Raw genomic sequence first — 18,463 nt, forward strand, 5'->3', positions numbered from 1 at the left:
CTCAGTACTCCCGGTCTAGATTTGTTAAATTATGACCAAGAACAAGAAGAACTTTCCAATTAACAGAATAAGTAGACAATTATTTATTATTACAGTTTTCGCAGAATCTTTTGCGTTGCTGTGACATCACAGCACCTGCCATTTTTATTAAGATGAAATCTCTACTATTGAAATTTGAGCAGCAAAAATCGCTTGGGCCCGTTTTTCCATATAGCACTGCAAAAAGAAAATTTATTGTTTCATACAAATGCCAGTATAGCAGGCAGGAATGTCACACCTCATCCAAATGATGGCGAAATCTATAAACGTGACTCATTCGCACAAGCCATCATTATATATGTAATGCTTGTCACTCACATTTTGACCCTCTCCAGATATTCGTACGCTGTGTACTTTGTTTTTATAATTCACAGTGCATACTTTAAAATTCTCACGCGCATTCTTTAGATGCCGTTTTGTGAGTGTGCAGTTATAAACTAGGCCAGAGGTTCCTGTGGATTCAGGTTTGGGTGTAGTAAGATGGCCGCTCAGCACTCCCGGTCTAGATTTGTTAAATTATGACTAAGAAGAAGAACGATTACGGCGACGACGAAGAAGAAGAAAAAGGAGGAGGGGGGAAAGGAGAAGAATCAGAATTAGTTGTTTGCTGGCTTCGGTGATTCTTTGATTTCTTCTGTGACTGACGTTGGAAATCCTTTTTGACCAGCTTTTTGGGGGATAAACACGGTAAACACGCCAGTCTCCGGACCGGACTTGTTCGGGATCTTGTAACGGAACCTGTATTCGTGGCCGGTCCTTTTGGTCCTGGTGGGTCACGTACGTCACGTACCGTGTGAGGCGTTCACGGACCACAGCGAGTTTGATTGACGGGAGCCTCGTAAGGCGGGAATGTGGCGAGGTGGCACGTGGCATTTTACACTTTATGTTACTGAATCATGTTTGTTTGTATGGCGGTTCTCTAACTAGTAATAAACAGACTTAATTTTCTTCTGAGTCTGTGACTTCGCAGCTAAATAATAGGGGGAAAAAAGCCCAATTATTGATCAATTATTGCTAATTTGTGTCTTCACCAAGAATGTCGATGAGGGCGGTTTGAACCAACATTCATTCTTCAAGTTCTGCAGGTTTGACAATCTTCATTGGGACTTTTATATGTTTTGTAAAAGAAGCTTTAGGTGAATATTTTGCATAGTATCCCAAACGGAAAAACTGGGTTTTGTTGTGGGGGAGCACCCCCTCTTTTGCATCTGACTATTTGAGACACTTTTTGGGGTGTCAAACTCATCAGACCTGTCAGTCTGACATCTCAAGTTTGCAGACTATGTAAAAAAAACTTGTGAGGGACAAAGTTGTGATTTTTATTGAAAAGGTATCCAATGAATAACACACTTTTCGAAGAGGCAGATCTTGTCTTAGAAATTTACTTGTCATCTTAGCAGGGGTGGCCAAGTTCAGTCCTCGAGAGCCACATTCCTGACACTCTTAGTTGTCTCCCTGCTCCAACACACCTGAATCCAATGAAAAGCTCATTAAAAATCTGCTAACGAGTCTTTCATTGGATTCAGGTGTGTTGGAGCAGGGAGACAACTAAGAGTGTCAGGAATGTGGCTCTCGAGGACCGAACTTGGCCACCCCTGCTTTACACAATGATGTCAGTTTTTAATGCAGTGCCGCCTGAGGGATCGAAGGTCACAGGCATTCAATGTTGGTTTTTGGCCTTGCTGCTTACATGTAGAAAGTTCTCCAGATTCTCTGAATCTTCTGATTATATTATGGACTGTAGATGATGGAATCCCTAAATTCCTTGCAATTGAACATTGAGAAACATTATTGTTAAACTGTTGGACTATTTTTTTCACGCAGTTCACAAAGTGGTGATCCTCGCCCCGTCTTTGCTTGTGAATGGCTGAGCCTTTTGGGGATGCTCCTTTTTTCCCAGTCATGACACTCACCTGTTTCCAATGAGGTGTTCTTTGAGCATTCATCAACTTTCCCAGTCTTTTGTTGCCCCGTGCCAAATTTGGAAATTTGAACAATACTTCTTACAGGACACTGCCATGTACATTTCCAGAAGTGTTGCACAGTAGCGGAGTTCTTTTATGGTCCAATTCTAGAATACTGAACGTATATTTTTATAACTTGTTCTTCCAGACGAGGCTGTGTGGCACCTGAACATTTCTAAAAGGATTTCAAAATGTGCTGTTGTGCCCAGCTTACTGTTAGAACACAGTGCTGCAGCTGCAACACAAACATTAAAATGAAGCTTGAAGCTGGTGACTCCTATTTCAAAACCCTGAGGCTTTCAAACCAGTTTTTTCTGTGTAATATGTGAAGCACTGATGAGTTTTCTGACTGTATCGACTGTATCGTTCCTCTGCAGGTTGATGGCTGGAGCGGTTTTCTGTTGGATTTGGGTCCTCGTTCTTCTCGTTTCATCGTCCACTGCTCATAATGACTTCTTTACTTCCATTGGTGAGTAGAACAGATTTCTTCTTGCTTGTTGGAGTGAATCATCTCCTGTTGCTGTGGATTTGAACAGGACTGGGCTGTGGTTTCAGGTCAGATGACAGACCTCCTGTTCACGGAGGAAAGACCTGCTCAACATCCTGAAGGGACTACATCAGAGCGGAGGAGAACAAGCTGCAGCAGATCAAAAAGTACTGTGCATTACTCTTTTTGGAATATAAGAGAACTCGGCCAGAGAAGAACTCTGCTACCCAGCCAGAGCACAGAACACACAGGATACAAATAGGTGTAATTATGATGACAAAGACAAAGTTCACAACTGGGCCAAGTTTTCCCCAGTGGGCCAGGATCTCCTGTTACCCTTTTATTGTGTTTTTAGGACTAAAGATTCATTCCTGTCTAGTGTTAAATGTAAGAACACACATCACCATTAAGTCAATATATATACACAAGTTGCAATGCCCACGTGAAGCATGGGGGGGGCAGTAGAAGCACTTCGGCACAAAGAACAAAAATTACACTCAAACCAAAAGGACTGGAAATTGTGCAAAGTTTTGAAGAGGACGCTCAGAGAAAATTTGATTAAAATACTGATTAGGAAAGCCCACAGATGACCCACAGGATACACGCTGTGTTAAACCTACTGAATAAAAATGCTGGTGTTTATAACAAGTATTAATTTGATGCTTTTGTGTCAAATTTCGGTAATATTTTACATCACAGTGAGTAAAATTTGTCCATGTGTCCAGGTGGGTGGACAAACTGGACGTCTTGTCAGCGACGGCCATCCAGGACCCTGAAGGCTTTCTGGGTCATCCGGTGAACGCGTTCAAACTGATGAAGAGGTTGAACACAGAGTGGGGGCGCTAGAGAGCTTGGTGCTGACTGACATGTCTGATGGTACATGAACACGTAAAACATTTGTCAGAGTTGTGAAATTGTCACATTTCTGTGGCATTTTTGTTGCGAGGGGACAGCTGTTTAGATTGCACTCTTAACAAATTCAGTTTCTCAGATGGCGCTGTCTTCTTCTGTGGTATTTCAGTGTTCATCTCTAATCTGACCATCCAGCGGCAGTACTTCCCCAACGATGATGACCAGAACGGAGCGGCCAAAGCTCTCATGAGGTTACAGGACACATACCAGCTCGACACTAACACCATCTCCGTCGGCAAGCTGCCAGGTAAGGCCAACTTGAGTTAGCATGCTAACAGGCCGAGAGCATGTACCTTCACTAGGTGGAGTAATCAGATTTTGCAAATGGGATTAAAAGGTCCTGAAAGAGACAGATCGCTCGCTGTAACATCATCAAAGGTGGACATTGGAGGAATAGAGGAATTAACTGTCTGTAGAGCATGTGGCAGACCGACGCGTGCACACCCATGCTCTTATTTACACCATTTTGATAATGATATCAGCTTCGCTGTGATCAGTTGAAAGTCGTAGTCAATCTCAAATTAATAAAAACGGAGGAGCATGGAGGAGGTTCATGACTGTCAACTTAAATACACATGCAAAGAATTTTTAGTCTTTCGTCAAAGCACTTCGTGGTGTCTGATTGATACGTTGTCACTCTTTCTGCTGCTGGATCAGATTTTTGTGGATTGATGTCGTAGGATTTCAGCAGTTTGAGATGAGAATGCAGTTATGCTGGTTGATCGAAATGTAAGTAGAACGTTGCGCTAAATTCACCCTGAACAAAATCGTTATCAGCACCGAAAAAAAGGCATCACGGGTCCCCGCGTCAGTCTCTGCAGTTGCATAGGACACCAGTTTGGATTTGTGTTGATCCGCAGGGAATTCTCGTTCCTGTGTAAAGTTTGACCTGCAGGTGGCGCTGCATAAAGTTAGAGAATCATAAAGTATTTGAACATGTCCTCTGAGGAACATAATTCATGTTTGACCAGAGTCGGTCATTTCAGAGGTGGTTTGACATCTCACTCTGGGCTGACATCTCGTGGCAGTATTTTTTAAGGTACTTTGACATTTGATCTGTGCACTGGCACACAATCTGGCATGCCATGAGTAAATGCGTCATAATCTGTGCATGAACTGTGCGCGGCTGTGTGCCAGTGTGCAAAGAAAACTTTAAAATGTTCAAAATTTCCATCCATCCATCCATTTTCTTCCTCTTATCCTAGGTCGGGTCGTGGGGGCAGCAGCTCAAGCAAAGCCGCCCAGACCTCCCGATCCACACACACACCTCCCCCAGCTCCTCTGGGGGAACCCCGAGGCGTTCCCAAGCCAGATGAGAGACGTAGTCCCTCCAGCGTGATCTGGGTCTTCCCCAGGGCCTCCTCCCGATGGGACGTGCCCGGAACAGCTCTCCGGCGAGGCATCCAGGGGGCATCCGGAAAAGATGCCCGAGCCACCTCAGCTGGCTCCTTTTACTCCCCCTCGAACTACCACCTAATTGTGGTGGGGGAGTTTGCGTTCCCGATGATCCTAGCTACGTTGTCGGGGGCTTCGTGCCCCTGGTAGGGTCTCCCATTTCCACACAGGTCCTAGGTGACGGGCCAGACTAAGTGCAGTTCAAAAGCTCCCATGGACCGACATGAAATCAAGGACCGAGACGTCGCCCGGTATGGCGGAGCCGGGGCCCCACCCTGGAGCCAGGCCTGGGGTTGGGGCTTGCGCGCGAGCGCGTGGTGGTCAGGCCTTAGCCCGTGGGGCCCGGCCGGGCTCAGCCCGAAAGAGCGATGTGGGCCTGCCCTCCTGTGGGTTCACCACCTGCAGAGGGGGCCATTGGTGGTCGGGTGCAGAGAGGACTGGGTGGCAGTCGAGGGCGGGTGGCCCGGCGGCCCGGTCCGCGCTCACAGCCTCTGGCTGTTGGGATGTTCAAAATTTCTTGCATTCATTTTGTGCCACTTGCGTGAACTAGTCGTGAACATTGTGCAACCTTTTTGAAAACACTGCGTGTCAATGGGTGTCATTGCGCACAAGGCATCCAAGCGATCATGACAAGATGTATCTATAATAAACATAACTTTACAGATACATTATCTAAACTCATGGGAATTAATGAAAATGCACCTGTTTTACCAATCCATTACAATATATATATTTTAAATAATTTCCTTTGACACAAGATTCCAAATGCGTTCTCCACCGCACAACGTGCATGAGAGAACCTGCAGCTGTAGATAATTTGTGATTCTGGGAGAGATGCGAGAATGGTTTCATCAGCCAAGTTCTGAGAGCAAATGCGTCAACAGCTATAAATTATTTTATATAGTGGGGTGTCAAGCAGAACTAAGCGTGGCGTCCAGCAGGACAAAGCGGGACGAATTGCGTGGCATTGCGGAAATTGTATTCATGCAAGTATCAAGGTGCCTTTACAGCTGAATGGTTTCGTTTTCTTTTGCTTGCTAAGGTGCAGCATTACATCAGGAGCACCCTGACGGTGGACGACTGTTATGACCTCGGAAAGGTGGCCTACTCTGACTCAGACTACTACCACACGGAACTCTGGATGGCTCAGGCCCTCAGACAGCTGATCAGGGCGAGGTGTCGACCACCGTGGACACAGTCCACCATACTGGACTACCTCAGCTACTCTGTGTACCAGCAGGGGGAGCTAGAGAGAGCAACTGGAGTACACAGGAGGCTGCTGGACCTTGGTGGGTACCAGATGGAGGTGGTAATTATTTTCATGTGGCCCTGGGTCCAGTCGAGTAGTATTTCTGACAGTTATCCTAGTGGCCAGCTGTGGTACTGCAACAAAATAAATCACAATTTTTGGCCCCCTCTGAGGTTTTTCTTACCGTTTGAATTTTAATTTTGACATTTTGATGCAGTTTGCTTTTGTAAAGCTCTCAAAAGTTGCTTGGGACTGACCAATCAGACGTGTTTTCAAATATCAACTATCAATAACTCATGTCCTATTTGAGTTTAAAAACGAGAATGGGCACTCTGAGAATAAAACCCACCCACACTTTAGGTTGACACCAGAGGTTCAGTGAAGGCATAATTAATGTTTCTTCTGGCTAACATGCAAACATTCCACGAGGTTTAATCCTTGAGTTTGATCTTTTGAGATCATCCGAGGTCAAAGGTTAAGTGACCAACACAAAGGTGACGTGTGACTTCACATTGATGTTGAATAGTCATCATCCAAAAAATTAAAGATGCAGATTACAAAGCAAATTTCCCTACCAGATCACCTGAGGCCCAGGTTAAACACCGACCGCCACCGGTGCTATTGCCCATCAGGTTGCCGGCGGAAATTGAGCTACTGGTGGGTGAAGAAAAGAGTGAGAGTTAGGACTTTGAATGTTGGCAGTATGACTGGTAAAGGGAGAGAGGTGGCTCATATGATGGAGAGGAGAAAGGTAGACATATTGTGTGTGCAAGAGACCAAGTGGAAGGGAAGTAAGACCAGGAGCATAGGCGGTGGGTTCAGGTTGTATCATTGTGAGGCTAGGAAGAGAAATGGTGTTGGGGGCATGTTAAAGGAAGAGTATATTCAAAGTGTGTTGCAAGTTAAGCGAATGTCTGACAGGGTGATGAGTGTGAAGTTGGAAATGGAAGGGGTGATGATGAATATCATCAGTGCATATGCCCCACAGGTAGGTTGCGAGATGGAGAAATGAAGATTTCTGGAGTGAGTTAGATGAGGTGGTGGAGAGTGTCCTCAAGAATGGAGTGGTGATAGGAGCGGACTTCAATGGGCATGTTGGAGAATGGAACAGAGGTGATGAGGAAGAAAGGGGTAGACATGGTATCAAGGACAAGAATGTGGAAGGACAGATGGTAGTTGATTTTGCAAAAAGGATGGAAATGGCTGTGGTGAATACCTACTTCAAGAAAAGGAAGGAGCACAGGGTAACATAAGAGTGGAGGAAGGTGCACTCAGGTAGACTACATTCTGTGTAGGAGATGCAAGCTAAAAGAAATGATGATGCGATTCTCTTTGGGAGTGACGAGAATGGACAGGATTAAGAATAAATGTATCACATGGACAGCTCAGGTGGGACGGTTTGGAGACATAGTCAGAGAGGTGAGATTGAGATGGTTTGGACATCTGCAGAGGAGGGACCCAGGGTGTATAGGGAGAAAGGATGCTGAAGATGGAGCCCCTAGGCAGGAGAAGAGGGAGGCCAAAGAGGAGGTTTATGGATGTGCTGAGGGAGGACATTCAGGTGGGTGTGTGACAGAGGAAGATACAGAGGACAGTGTGAGTTGGAAACGATTTATCTGCTGTGGCGACCCCTAACGGGAACAGACAAAAGAAGAAGTCATCAACAATGTTTCTTTAACCATTATTCTGGGCAAAACGTTTGCCCTTGACCTGTGACCTTGACTTTTAACCTGTTTTTCTGACTCTTAAGGCAAAGTTTGGTCTAAATCTGATTATTCACGAATGGACACATGGGATGTAAACTTAAACCCTGCTGTGAGTGTAATGGTTCAACTGTCCACTAGATGTCACTGTAATCGTGTGTTGAATATTTTGGAAATGCTGAATGATTTTTCTGAAGCTATGGATTGATTTCTATTTTTGTAATTGGTTTACTTTGCTCAGTTGTAAAAGACTTGCTTCTGACATCACAAATTGTGAAATATTTTCAGGGACTTCAGTCTACCCTTGAGCTGTGCTTTCAGGTCCTGATGACTATAATTAAAAATATATCTCCTCCCCCCCCCCCCCCCCCCCCCCCCACGCACACACACACACAATGTCACTAATTATGCTCTCATTAGACCCCACCCATCAGCGAGCCAACGGCAACCTGAAATATTTTGAGTACCAGCTCACGAAGCAGAAGAAAGTTGAAGAGGCCGAGGAGGAAGCAGCCAAGGGGAAAGCGAGGAGGGAGGCGGCCAAGAGTCCAGCCAATGACTATCTGCCAGAGAAGAAGAAATACGAGCAGCTGTGTCGCGGTGAACACATCAAGATGGTAAGGAGACAGGAGACGCCCTCACGTCTTATCAAAATCGAGATTCTGGGCAGATGATCAACTTTCTTTTCCTCAGACTCCTCGTAGACAGAGCCGTCTCTTCTGCCGCTACTTCAGCAACAGTCACCCGCGATACCTGATTGGTCCAGTGAAACAGGAAGACGAGTGGGACGACCCCCACATCATCCGCTTCCACAACATCATCTCAGACAAAGAAATGGAGAAGATCAAAGAGCTCGCCAAGCCCAGGGTGAGTTTTTTTATATATATATATATAATGTGTGTGTGTGTGTGTGTGTGTTCCATATTAACCTTTTTGAATTTTAAATTCAGACTTGCTGGTTCATAAACCAGAACTTTGACTTCAGGGACACAAAATCAAATTTAGTATTTCGGTGAAAACAAAAAATGACTTTATTTGTATGAGCGAGTTAAAGTTTTTGCGTTGTTACTTTTGGCTTCACAGCTTCGCCGTGCCACCATCTCAAACCCAATAACAGGCGTCCTGGAGACGGCGGACTACCGCATCAGTAAGAGGTAAGAGCTGTAGCCCCGCCCTCCTGCACCTCTTCCACCTGTTGGTATTTTAATCTAGTACCTGCAGCGGGCTGGGAGGGGGGCACACAATGGGGTTACCACTGTTCCTTCACCGTGTTATTCCCAAATATTCATTTCCTGAACAAACTCTGCCTCCAACCATCTTTTGTGAAAATGGGTTTAAAACATTTTGACAAGACAAAAGTAAATACACAATTATCCAGATAAACACACAACAGAAAGCAAATAAAACATTTAAACATTTTTAATTTATATATACAAGGGGTTAGGGTTAAAATTCAGATTTATTAAATGTACTTCTTGGTTACTTTTGTAGTTTTATTTATTATTTTGTCTTTATTGTAATGTGATTATTATTATTATTATTATTATATTGTAAAATGAAAATTCATTCTGAAAAGTGACAAGTTTATTTTTTTAAATCTTGCAAAATTCTTCAACACATTTTTCCTCAATTTATAAATTTACTTCATCCTTAATTAAAAGGAACCAAGAGAAATTATTGTTTTATTCTGTTAAAATCTGGCCTTCTTTCTGCACTTTGCCTTTTTATGTGTGATTTTGTGTCTTTTGATTGAGTTTTTAAGATGCTGACTTTTTTTATGACATAGTCGGGGGGTCGTCCACTCACTCTGTCTCTGTGTCTGTCAGTGCGTGGCTTGCAGCCTACGAGCATCCTGTAGTGGGACCGGGTCAACCAGAGGATAGGGACCTCACAGGTCTGGACGTGTCCACTGCTGAGGAGCTGCAGGTAGCATTGCTAAAATAACTGCATCGCTGCTGACAAGGTCACATGACTCATCCTGTTTGGTGTGTGTGTGTGTAGGTGGCGAACTATGGTGTGGGAGGACAGTATGAGCCTCATTTTGACTTTGGGACGGGTAATGAAGACATTTTTATTATGTAAAGTCCAGAAGAGCGCTCATTGCGGGAGGAGGGGGGCAAACAAAATTTAAAAAACTAATCTTTTTGTGTTTTTATGTTGTGCTTCTGCAGAAAGATGAGCCTGACGCCTTTGAAGAGTTGGGAACTGGAAAAACCGCATTGCGACGTGGCTCTTTATGTCAGTGAGCTGCCTGTGTCAATTAAATTGTGGCAGCAAAAAAGAAGAAAAGAAAAAAACTTAATTACTTCCTCTTGTGTTCCAGATGAGTGATGTCCACAGGGGGCGCCACTGTCTTCACTGATGTCGGGCTGCAGTGTGCCCAAAAAGGTAGAATTTCTACAAAACATTCATTCTTTAATGCACTGTACAAAAAAATAGTTTTTTGCATTTTCTCAATAAGAAATATGCAAATTAATGCATATATTATAGCATTACAACATACAAGTTAAAAAATTATAATTTATATAGAATTTTAATACTGCTGGCAAAAAGGCTGTGAGCAGACACTGGCTCCTCCCTGAACCACCTAATCTTGGAAAAATGGACAGATATTGTGAACAAAATATTCCAAATGGAAACAATGAGTTTTTCGCTCAGGTTACAGTTGAACAAATTTTCAAAGCTATAGTCATTTTATGTTCATGCTATATAAAGGCAATATGCAGAAACCTTGAATGCACAAGACATGCCAGTATAAAAAAGGTATTTGGAATAGTAATTTTTTTTTAATTTTATTCATGTTTATTTATTTTAGTCATGAAGATAAATCTATTTGTGATTTTTATCTTTTGTCACAATGCATCCAATGTTCTATAGTTTTGTTTTGTTAAAAAAAAAAACTAATCAAAAACAAAATGTTGGGAATGGAATTGGCCACTGGTCACATAATATCAATGTATATCTTGCAATTTTCTCAATGTTTCAAAATAAAATTTGAAAAAAAATTACAGTAATAAAGGACCAACAGACTGAAAAAACTCCATTGTCCCTCAGACCATCAGACTGTACAACTCCTCACTCAGGGTGAGGATGAATACAGGAAGACAGAGGACGGGAATGAGAGGAACAGTAGTACCAGTAAACCAGTATTGATCAGTATGTCTGGTATTTATATTGTGCATTTATATTCATATTTGCAAACTGTTTTTCTTTTTTACCTCTTTGATACTCTGTGTGCTTCTTACCCTGTGTGCTGCTATACAATGCTGCTGGAACCTCAATATCCCTGAGGGAGTCTTCCCAAGGGATCAGTAAGTCTAATCTAAAGACCCAAAGGGATACTGCTAATTATTGAACCCATATCAGTTTGTCCTCCTGGTGGCAAATCAGACTATTACAGGTAAAAATAAAATAAAAACTTAAGGGCTTTTGAATGTTGCGCTCTAAGCTTTTTAAATAAAAGTGGGGTGCGGGAAAACTGAAAACGTGTGTGTGTGTGTATGCACGCTCACAGGAACAGCAGTGTTCTGGTACAATCTGTTCCCCAGTGGCGAAGGAGACTATCGGACCCGACACGCTGCCTGCCCGGTTCTGGTCGGAAACAAGTGGGGTGAGTCAAGACTCTGTGTTTGTATAAATGAGGATGTGCACCTGTAAAATAATCTTCAGGGCTCTCAGTTACCCTGAACACAAACAGCTTTGCGTTCTTGTGATGGGACCTAAGAACAAAAACGACAAACAAATTGCAGAAAACGTGGGTGTGTCTGTGTGACTCTGCCGCCACTGATGAACCTAGCGAATTGTGAGTGTCGATGGAGTTTGTAAAAGGTAGCAAAACAATTAGCAAACAGTTTTAGACTCGCAAACAGTATTGCCTGTCGCATTTGAACATGTGATTGGGTGATCATCATCAGACAGGGGTTCTGGTGGAGGTAGTGCTGCTGCTTCCTCTTCCAACTCATTATCTTTGAAGATACCAGCATCTGAGCAGCTGCCATTGGCTCCAACATCTAAATACAGGAACGTATACTGGGAATTCACTATTGCCAGCATAATAATTCAGAAATATCCTTTATAGTTGTGGTAGGTGACCCCCAGTGTGTGGTGGAAGTTCCATCTGTCCGAGTGGCCTTGAGCAACTTGCTTCCACTCTTCCGCTGTTGTAGGAAACTTGATGTATTCGTCGTGAAGTTCCTCATAGATGGCCTGGCAGACCTCTGGCACAATTTTGTTGGGTACAACATAAAACCCATAAGACAGGGACTTATAGCTACCACCACTGGCCATGTTCCTCAATGCAATGGTCAGCTTCAGACCAGACTCCAGAGTTCTTCTCACGTTGGTGTCCTTCTTCTGGATGCGGGGGTCAACCTCTCAACCAGCTCATGAAACAGGTCAGGCTCCACTTTGAGAAAGCCCTTGACATCCCTGTCATGACCAGTGTCTCCTCTGCAATAACAGTCTTCGTTTTCTTCTTCTTTCTCTTCCTCTTCTTTCAGTCTCTTCTGCTGCAGGATATCTGTGGCGCAGCAGCCAGACAAAGCAATTCTTTCTCAAGGGCAGCAGCATGTTGGGCTTTTTTCTGACAAATGAATGTATTTCCATATTCTGGAACTCCATCTTCTATGTCTTCTGCATAACTTTTACAGGCAAGTTTTCTGAGCTCTGTCTTCCTCAGTGGTCAGGAGAAATCTGAATGCTGGGGACAGTTTGCTTACCTTTTTTATACTCTAGGGTTGGGTCCATTGTTGGGGTGGTTCAGTTCCAAGATTTGCCTGACATTTGCTTGGCATTTTACTAGGAGCTGGCTCAAGGTCCCAAACTTACCCAAACAGCGGCAAAAAAACTGGCAAATATTTGCTAATCATCACAAACATTTGTGTGAATGTTATTAATGACAGAGGGGAAACCTGATTTTTGCCAACGTTCATCAGAAAAGTTGGTGAGTCCAAAAATCCCAGCGTTTGTTGGCATTCGCCGCTCTGTGAGGTACAAGCTTAACCTGGCTTTGTTGTCTACAAATTCATCAGGGATCCCATAAATTCTCAGGATGTTCCAGAGAGCAGACTGATCAACTGATCACTTTCCAACAATCAACGTAGGCTGCAAAGAAGCACTGCCGATATTCACCTTTGCATACTGAGTCCTCGCAGGGCTAGCACACCTTTCCTGTCACTGAGCAGAAAGTATCTGGAACGGAATCCTTGTAACAATAATCTTTGCAAGCACCTTCCCAGGCACAGAGAGCAGTGTGATGCCCCCAAAGTTGTTACAATCCATACGATCACCCTTCACAGAGACTAATAAATCCTTTTTTCCAGTCTGGAGGGGTCACACCTGTTTTACACATTGAAACAAAGATTGTTTCCAATGTCAGGAGAACAGCATCTCCACCTGCTTGGAGGAGCTCAGCTCGATTGCCCAGAGATGAAGGTTTTCTAGTTATTCCCAGAGTTCCATTTCTTTGGAAGGTTAATGTATTTTCTGAAAAATAGAGGCCAGTCCTTCATTTACAATAGTGGTGTAATGGATCAAAGTTGATCTGTACGGACCATTCTGCAAAGTTTGGTACACAGGTGAACCGCGGATTAATTGCAAAGATTACATAAGTGTGATTTTGTGGCACGGTGATTTGTTTTTAAAGTGATAACTGTTCATTTTGATGCAGTCGTGGTAAAATCACAGTTTGAGTGGAGGGGTTGCAGCTGTGCGTGCACGTCATTCAGTCATGAAACACACTGTTCAAAAACCGCCTCATGCTTCAGTGATGTTCCTGGTGCTGTGGCGTGTAGCTTTTCCTCATGAATTTCCTCAAAAGCTGCATTGATAGTTCTGCTGTGCATCCTGTTGACAAATTGATCAAAACTCTGATCGAATCCAATAAGAATCAACCCAATAAATTTTTTTTTTATTAGTCAGTCACACTTTATTCACAAAAAAAAATTGGGCACGTTGTCTGTGAGGTGGAGCGAGCAGTCAGTGTTTGATCAGCGCACAACACTGTGTTTTAAAAAAATACACAAACACATGGCTTCACTTTATATGCACAATAAATCTCTGATGCACGTACAGATTAAAGATTTTATTAAATGTTTGTGTTCATATCTGTCACACATGAAACACTCTGTTGTTACGGACTTTTGAGTTGATGCCAGGAGAAAGTTTTGACCATATTTCCTTGTGAGATGCATAGATATGAGCTGTGGAATGTCAATACCTGCACATGTGGAGAGTCTCTGAGAGGAATGAATGCTAAGATTTTATCAAACATTTGCCCATATTCATTCATTGATTTTTTTTTTTTGAACTGAAGTTGTTCACAGAATTTTGCTCCGAGTGCGCGCCAGAAGGCATCTCAGTGTGTAGATTTTCAAAAAAATTATGTGGCAGAGGTTCACCGCCTACAAATATCTTCAACAAAAACTTGAGGTTTTTATAGACCTCATTTGCATCACTGAATGCCACAGATCTTTACTGCTTTTCCACCGTCGGCTATTTCATGGCCTTTATGATATCACCAAGATTTGGCGGTACACAGTTGAGTGGAGAATTGGTTAGAAGAACCCTGGTACTGGAGGATCAGCCTGATAGAACTGTTCAGATTACCCGGTCCAATGAGACAGTACAGCAGAGGACTGAGCCACCGTCCTCTGTGACTGCAGTGGGACGAGGTGTAGGTTTGGAGGAACAAGTACTTTGATTCCTCTGTAAGTACGTCGAGGGTCACTAGACCACAGGTGGTGTATCACCTGATGAGATTCCTCTAGCAAACATCTTGTCATCGCAGCCTACTTCTCAGTTCTTGGATGATATTTGGACATAAATAAAAACACATCACTGTGGCGACATGTTGCAGCGAGCTACATGGACAGGCTGCTCCCAGGTTGAAACACACCATCAGATCAGAACATGCAGCAGGCGATCTCACTGTCACGTCACCCACGTGAGCTCTGTTCCACATGACGCGGTGTCCTGCAGAACGTCGTCCACAAGACGCGCGCGGCCAGTTGGAGACATGCCAGCAGACGTGGCCATGAATGAGATGAGTGAACTGCTTCTCATTCATGTCATTTCATGACTGTATGTCTGTGACCATGGGTCATCACCAGAGGAACAGAATGGATCATATTTGTATTGCTCGCTTGATAAATACGGTGTTTTTATATGGTGTGTGATTTAAATTTTTTTTGTAATACTTCCATGTCCTTCCTGATATGAGGCAGATTCCAGCTGCTTTCAAAGAACAGCTCCGTAGCTGTGAAGAGGCCCTAAATAACGATGGCTGAAATACAGTAGTGTTCAGAATAATAGTAGTGCTATGTGACTAAAAAGATTAATCCAGCTTTTGAGTATATTTCTTATTGTTACATGGGAAATAAGGTACCAGTAGATTCTCACAAATCCAACAAGACCAAGCATTCATGATATGCACACTCTTAAGGCGATGAAATTGGGCTGTTAGTAAAAAAAAAAAAAAAAAAAAGTAGAAAAGGGGGTGTTCACAATAATAGTAGCATCTGCTGTTGACACTACAAACTTAAAACTATTATGTTCAAACTGCTTTTTTAGCAATCCTGTGAATCACTAAACTAGTATTTAGTTGTATAACCACAGTTTTTCATGATTTCTTCACATCTGCGAGGCATTAATTTTGTTGATTTGGAACCAAGATTTTGCTTGTTTACTAGTGTGCTTGGGGTCATTGTCTTGTTGAAACACCCATTTCAAAGGCATGTCCTCTTCAGCATAAGGCAGCATGAGCTCTTCAAGTATTTTGACATATCCAAACTGATCCATGATACCTGGTATGCGATATATAAGCCCAACACCATAGTAGGAGAAACATGCCCATATCATGATGCTTGCACCACCGTGCTTCACTGTGAACTGTGGCTTGAATTCAGAGTTTGGGGGTCGTCTCAGAAACTGTCTGCGGCCCTTGGACCCAAAAAGAACAATTTTACTCTCATCAGTCCACAAAATATTCCTCCATTTCTCTTTAGGCCAGTTGATGTGTTCTTTGGCAAATTGTAACCTCTTCTGCACATCTTTTATTTAACAGAGGGACTTTGCGGGGGATTCTTGCAAATAAATTAGCTTCACACATGCGTCTTCTAACTGTCACAGCACTTACAGGTAACTCCAGACTGTCTTTGATCATCCTGAAGCTGATCAATGGATGAGCCTTTGCCATTCTGGTTATTCTATCTATTTTGATGGTTGTTGTCCGTTTTCTTCCACGCGTCTCTGTTTTTTTTTTTTTTGTCCATTTTAAAGCATTGGAGATCATTGGAGATGAACAGCCTATAATTTTTTGCACCTGCGTATAAGTTTTCCCCTCTCCAATCAACTATTTAACCAAACTACTCTGTTCTTCTGAACAATGTCTTGAATGTCCCATTTTCCTCAGGCTTTCAAAGAGAAAAGCATGTTCAACAGGTGCTAGCTTCATCCTTAAATAGGAGACACCTGATTCACACCTGTTTGTTCCACAAAATTGACGAACTCACTGACTGAATGCCACACTACTATTATTGTGAACACCCCCTTTTCTACTTTTTCTTTTTTTTTTTTTTTTTTTTACTAATAGCCCGATTTCATAGCGTTAAGAGTGTGCATATCATGAATGCTTGGTCTTGTTGGATTTGTGTGAATCTACTGGTACCTTGTTTCCCATGTAACAATAAGAAATATACTCAAAACCTGGATTAATCTTTTTAGTCACATAGCACTACTATTATTCTGAACACTACTGTATGCCTTCAAGAAAACATTTGTTAATTTTCTGTCTGCCTGTGTATTTTGTTTTTGTTTTTTTTCCCCTCTGGTTGCTTTCGAAGAAGTTCTGGTTGCATAATGATTTGTCTGTGAGACTGAAACTGAAGCCTGGAAAACTGAATGTGTCGGGCTTGGTGCCCTGGTTTTATTTTTAGTCTGGTCCAGAAGCACATTTAGTTTCTGCTGCTGGTGTTTGCTATTCCAAATAGAATCACACCATGTTAACCCTCAAGCAGCTGACTGGGGTCATTTGTGACCACGGTCTGATACTTTTGTGCACCATTTCTCTAATTTTAATTGGAAAAACGATTCCTACCATGACTTTGCCAATCTATTTGTCCTGCATTTGTTCATAGGATTTTGCAAGGATCAACCGATGTGTGGCAAGTATAACCCAAACTTGTGAGGGGTTACTTATGACCCTGGGGAGATCTATGAGATTGTCGACATTATAGCTTCAGATGGTATTATAATTTCTCAACTCTAATCATTATATTTCACTGTTTTGCAAGAAGCCTGGCCAACAGAGTGAGAATAGCAAGATTTACAGCTTTGAGACTGATTCTTGATGCCCAGAGTGAGGATGAAAAGAATGATGGACAAAAATATTAGAGAGTGAAATAAATATGAAGAACCCTAAAACAATCATTGATATAGAAGTATTCCAATATAAAGTCAGTGGGGTCATAAATAACCCCACTCGGTCATATTAGTCACTAAAATAGCTTGGTCGCTTCAGGGTTAATGTGCAGAATAATTCTATCCTCATCAGGATGTGCAGCTTGAAAGGGAATCAGAAGTAATTGGACATCTGTTGAATATGATTTATTTTACATTTGAAGAAAACTCAACTCTGTCTGATTTACAGATTTTAAAAAAGGCAGCGCTTCAAATAAATCAAGTCACGTTCCAGAAAGTGAAGTTGGAATGAATCAAAAAGCTGCCAACTTGTTTCTATTGATCACCCGATAAATGAAGGATTACAACATTTTAAAAAGCGTTGACAGACAGTAATGGAATGAAGAATGTTTTGTTTGTCTACAGTTTCTAATAAATGGATTCATGAACGCGGACAAGAGTTCAGAAGACGCTGTGGACTCAAAGAGATGGAATGACCTCCTCCTCAGCTTTCACGCTCAGCTGCAGGTCTGATGATGTAATCTGAATATCGGTAGAGTTCCACTGATATCATTTTTATTTTTCCTGAGTCACTTCCTTTTTTTATCTTTGACTTTGCTGATATTTACACACAAGTGCAGAGTGTCACTCCAAATCATCCAATCAGAGCAGGTTCCTAAAACATAATCATTACTTGTTGGTGTCCAAATTTAAAACCAAATTATGCAAAGAGACATTTTGCCAAATTTATCTGCACAAATCTGATTCTTTCAGCCAAAGAACTACTTGAACTGTATTTTTTTTTAGATATAAATGTTGTAAAATGATATAAAACAGTCAAGACAATCTTTTGTAAATATTTTTTTTTGTTATCACTGAGTCACTTCTAGCACAATCTAGGATACTTAAAGTGATTGTAACTCCAGAGGGAAGCTCAGAAACGAAACCAGATTTATGTCAGATAATAAGAATGTGCAGTAATAATAATCTGATGCTTCACTGCTCACATGGTCACATGACATGAGAATAGGTGATTTTATAGAAAACCGAAAGTTGAACACATTTTCTAACTTATTCTGACGCCCCAAATAAATCTGTTCCCACATCCACATAAAACAGGGTGTAGTGTTTACTCGTACTATAAATGACTGATTTATTGAGCATAAAGTTTGAGTAAAAGTTCAAAAAGTACCTTTTGATCTGATCTGAAGTCAACAGAAAATGCTTCAAGGCAGACGAGGTTAGAAACTGGGCAGAAAAATACGGAGTTTCAAACCTATTAATGATACCAAGCTCATATTTGTGGAGGAGCACCTGT

The 18,463-nt window shown here is 42.3% G+C and overlaps 1 pseudogene; it reads left to right on the forward strand.

Annotated features, from left to right (window-relative positions):
* The first annotated feature begins 575 nt into the window (after window positions 1-575).
* On the forward strand, window positions 576-17,826 carry LOC117530765 (annotated as a pseudogene).
* The last annotated feature ends 637 nt before the right edge of the window (window positions 17,827-18,463 follow it).

The sequence above is a fragment of the Thalassophryne amazonica genome, chromosome 18 (assembly GCF_902500255.1).
Source record: "Thalassophryne amazonica chromosome 18, fThaAma1.1, whole genome shotgun sequence".
Classification (NCBI taxonomy): domain Eukaryota; kingdom Metazoa; phylum Chordata; class Actinopteri; order Batrachoidiformes; family Batrachoididae; genus Thalassophryne; species Thalassophryne amazonica.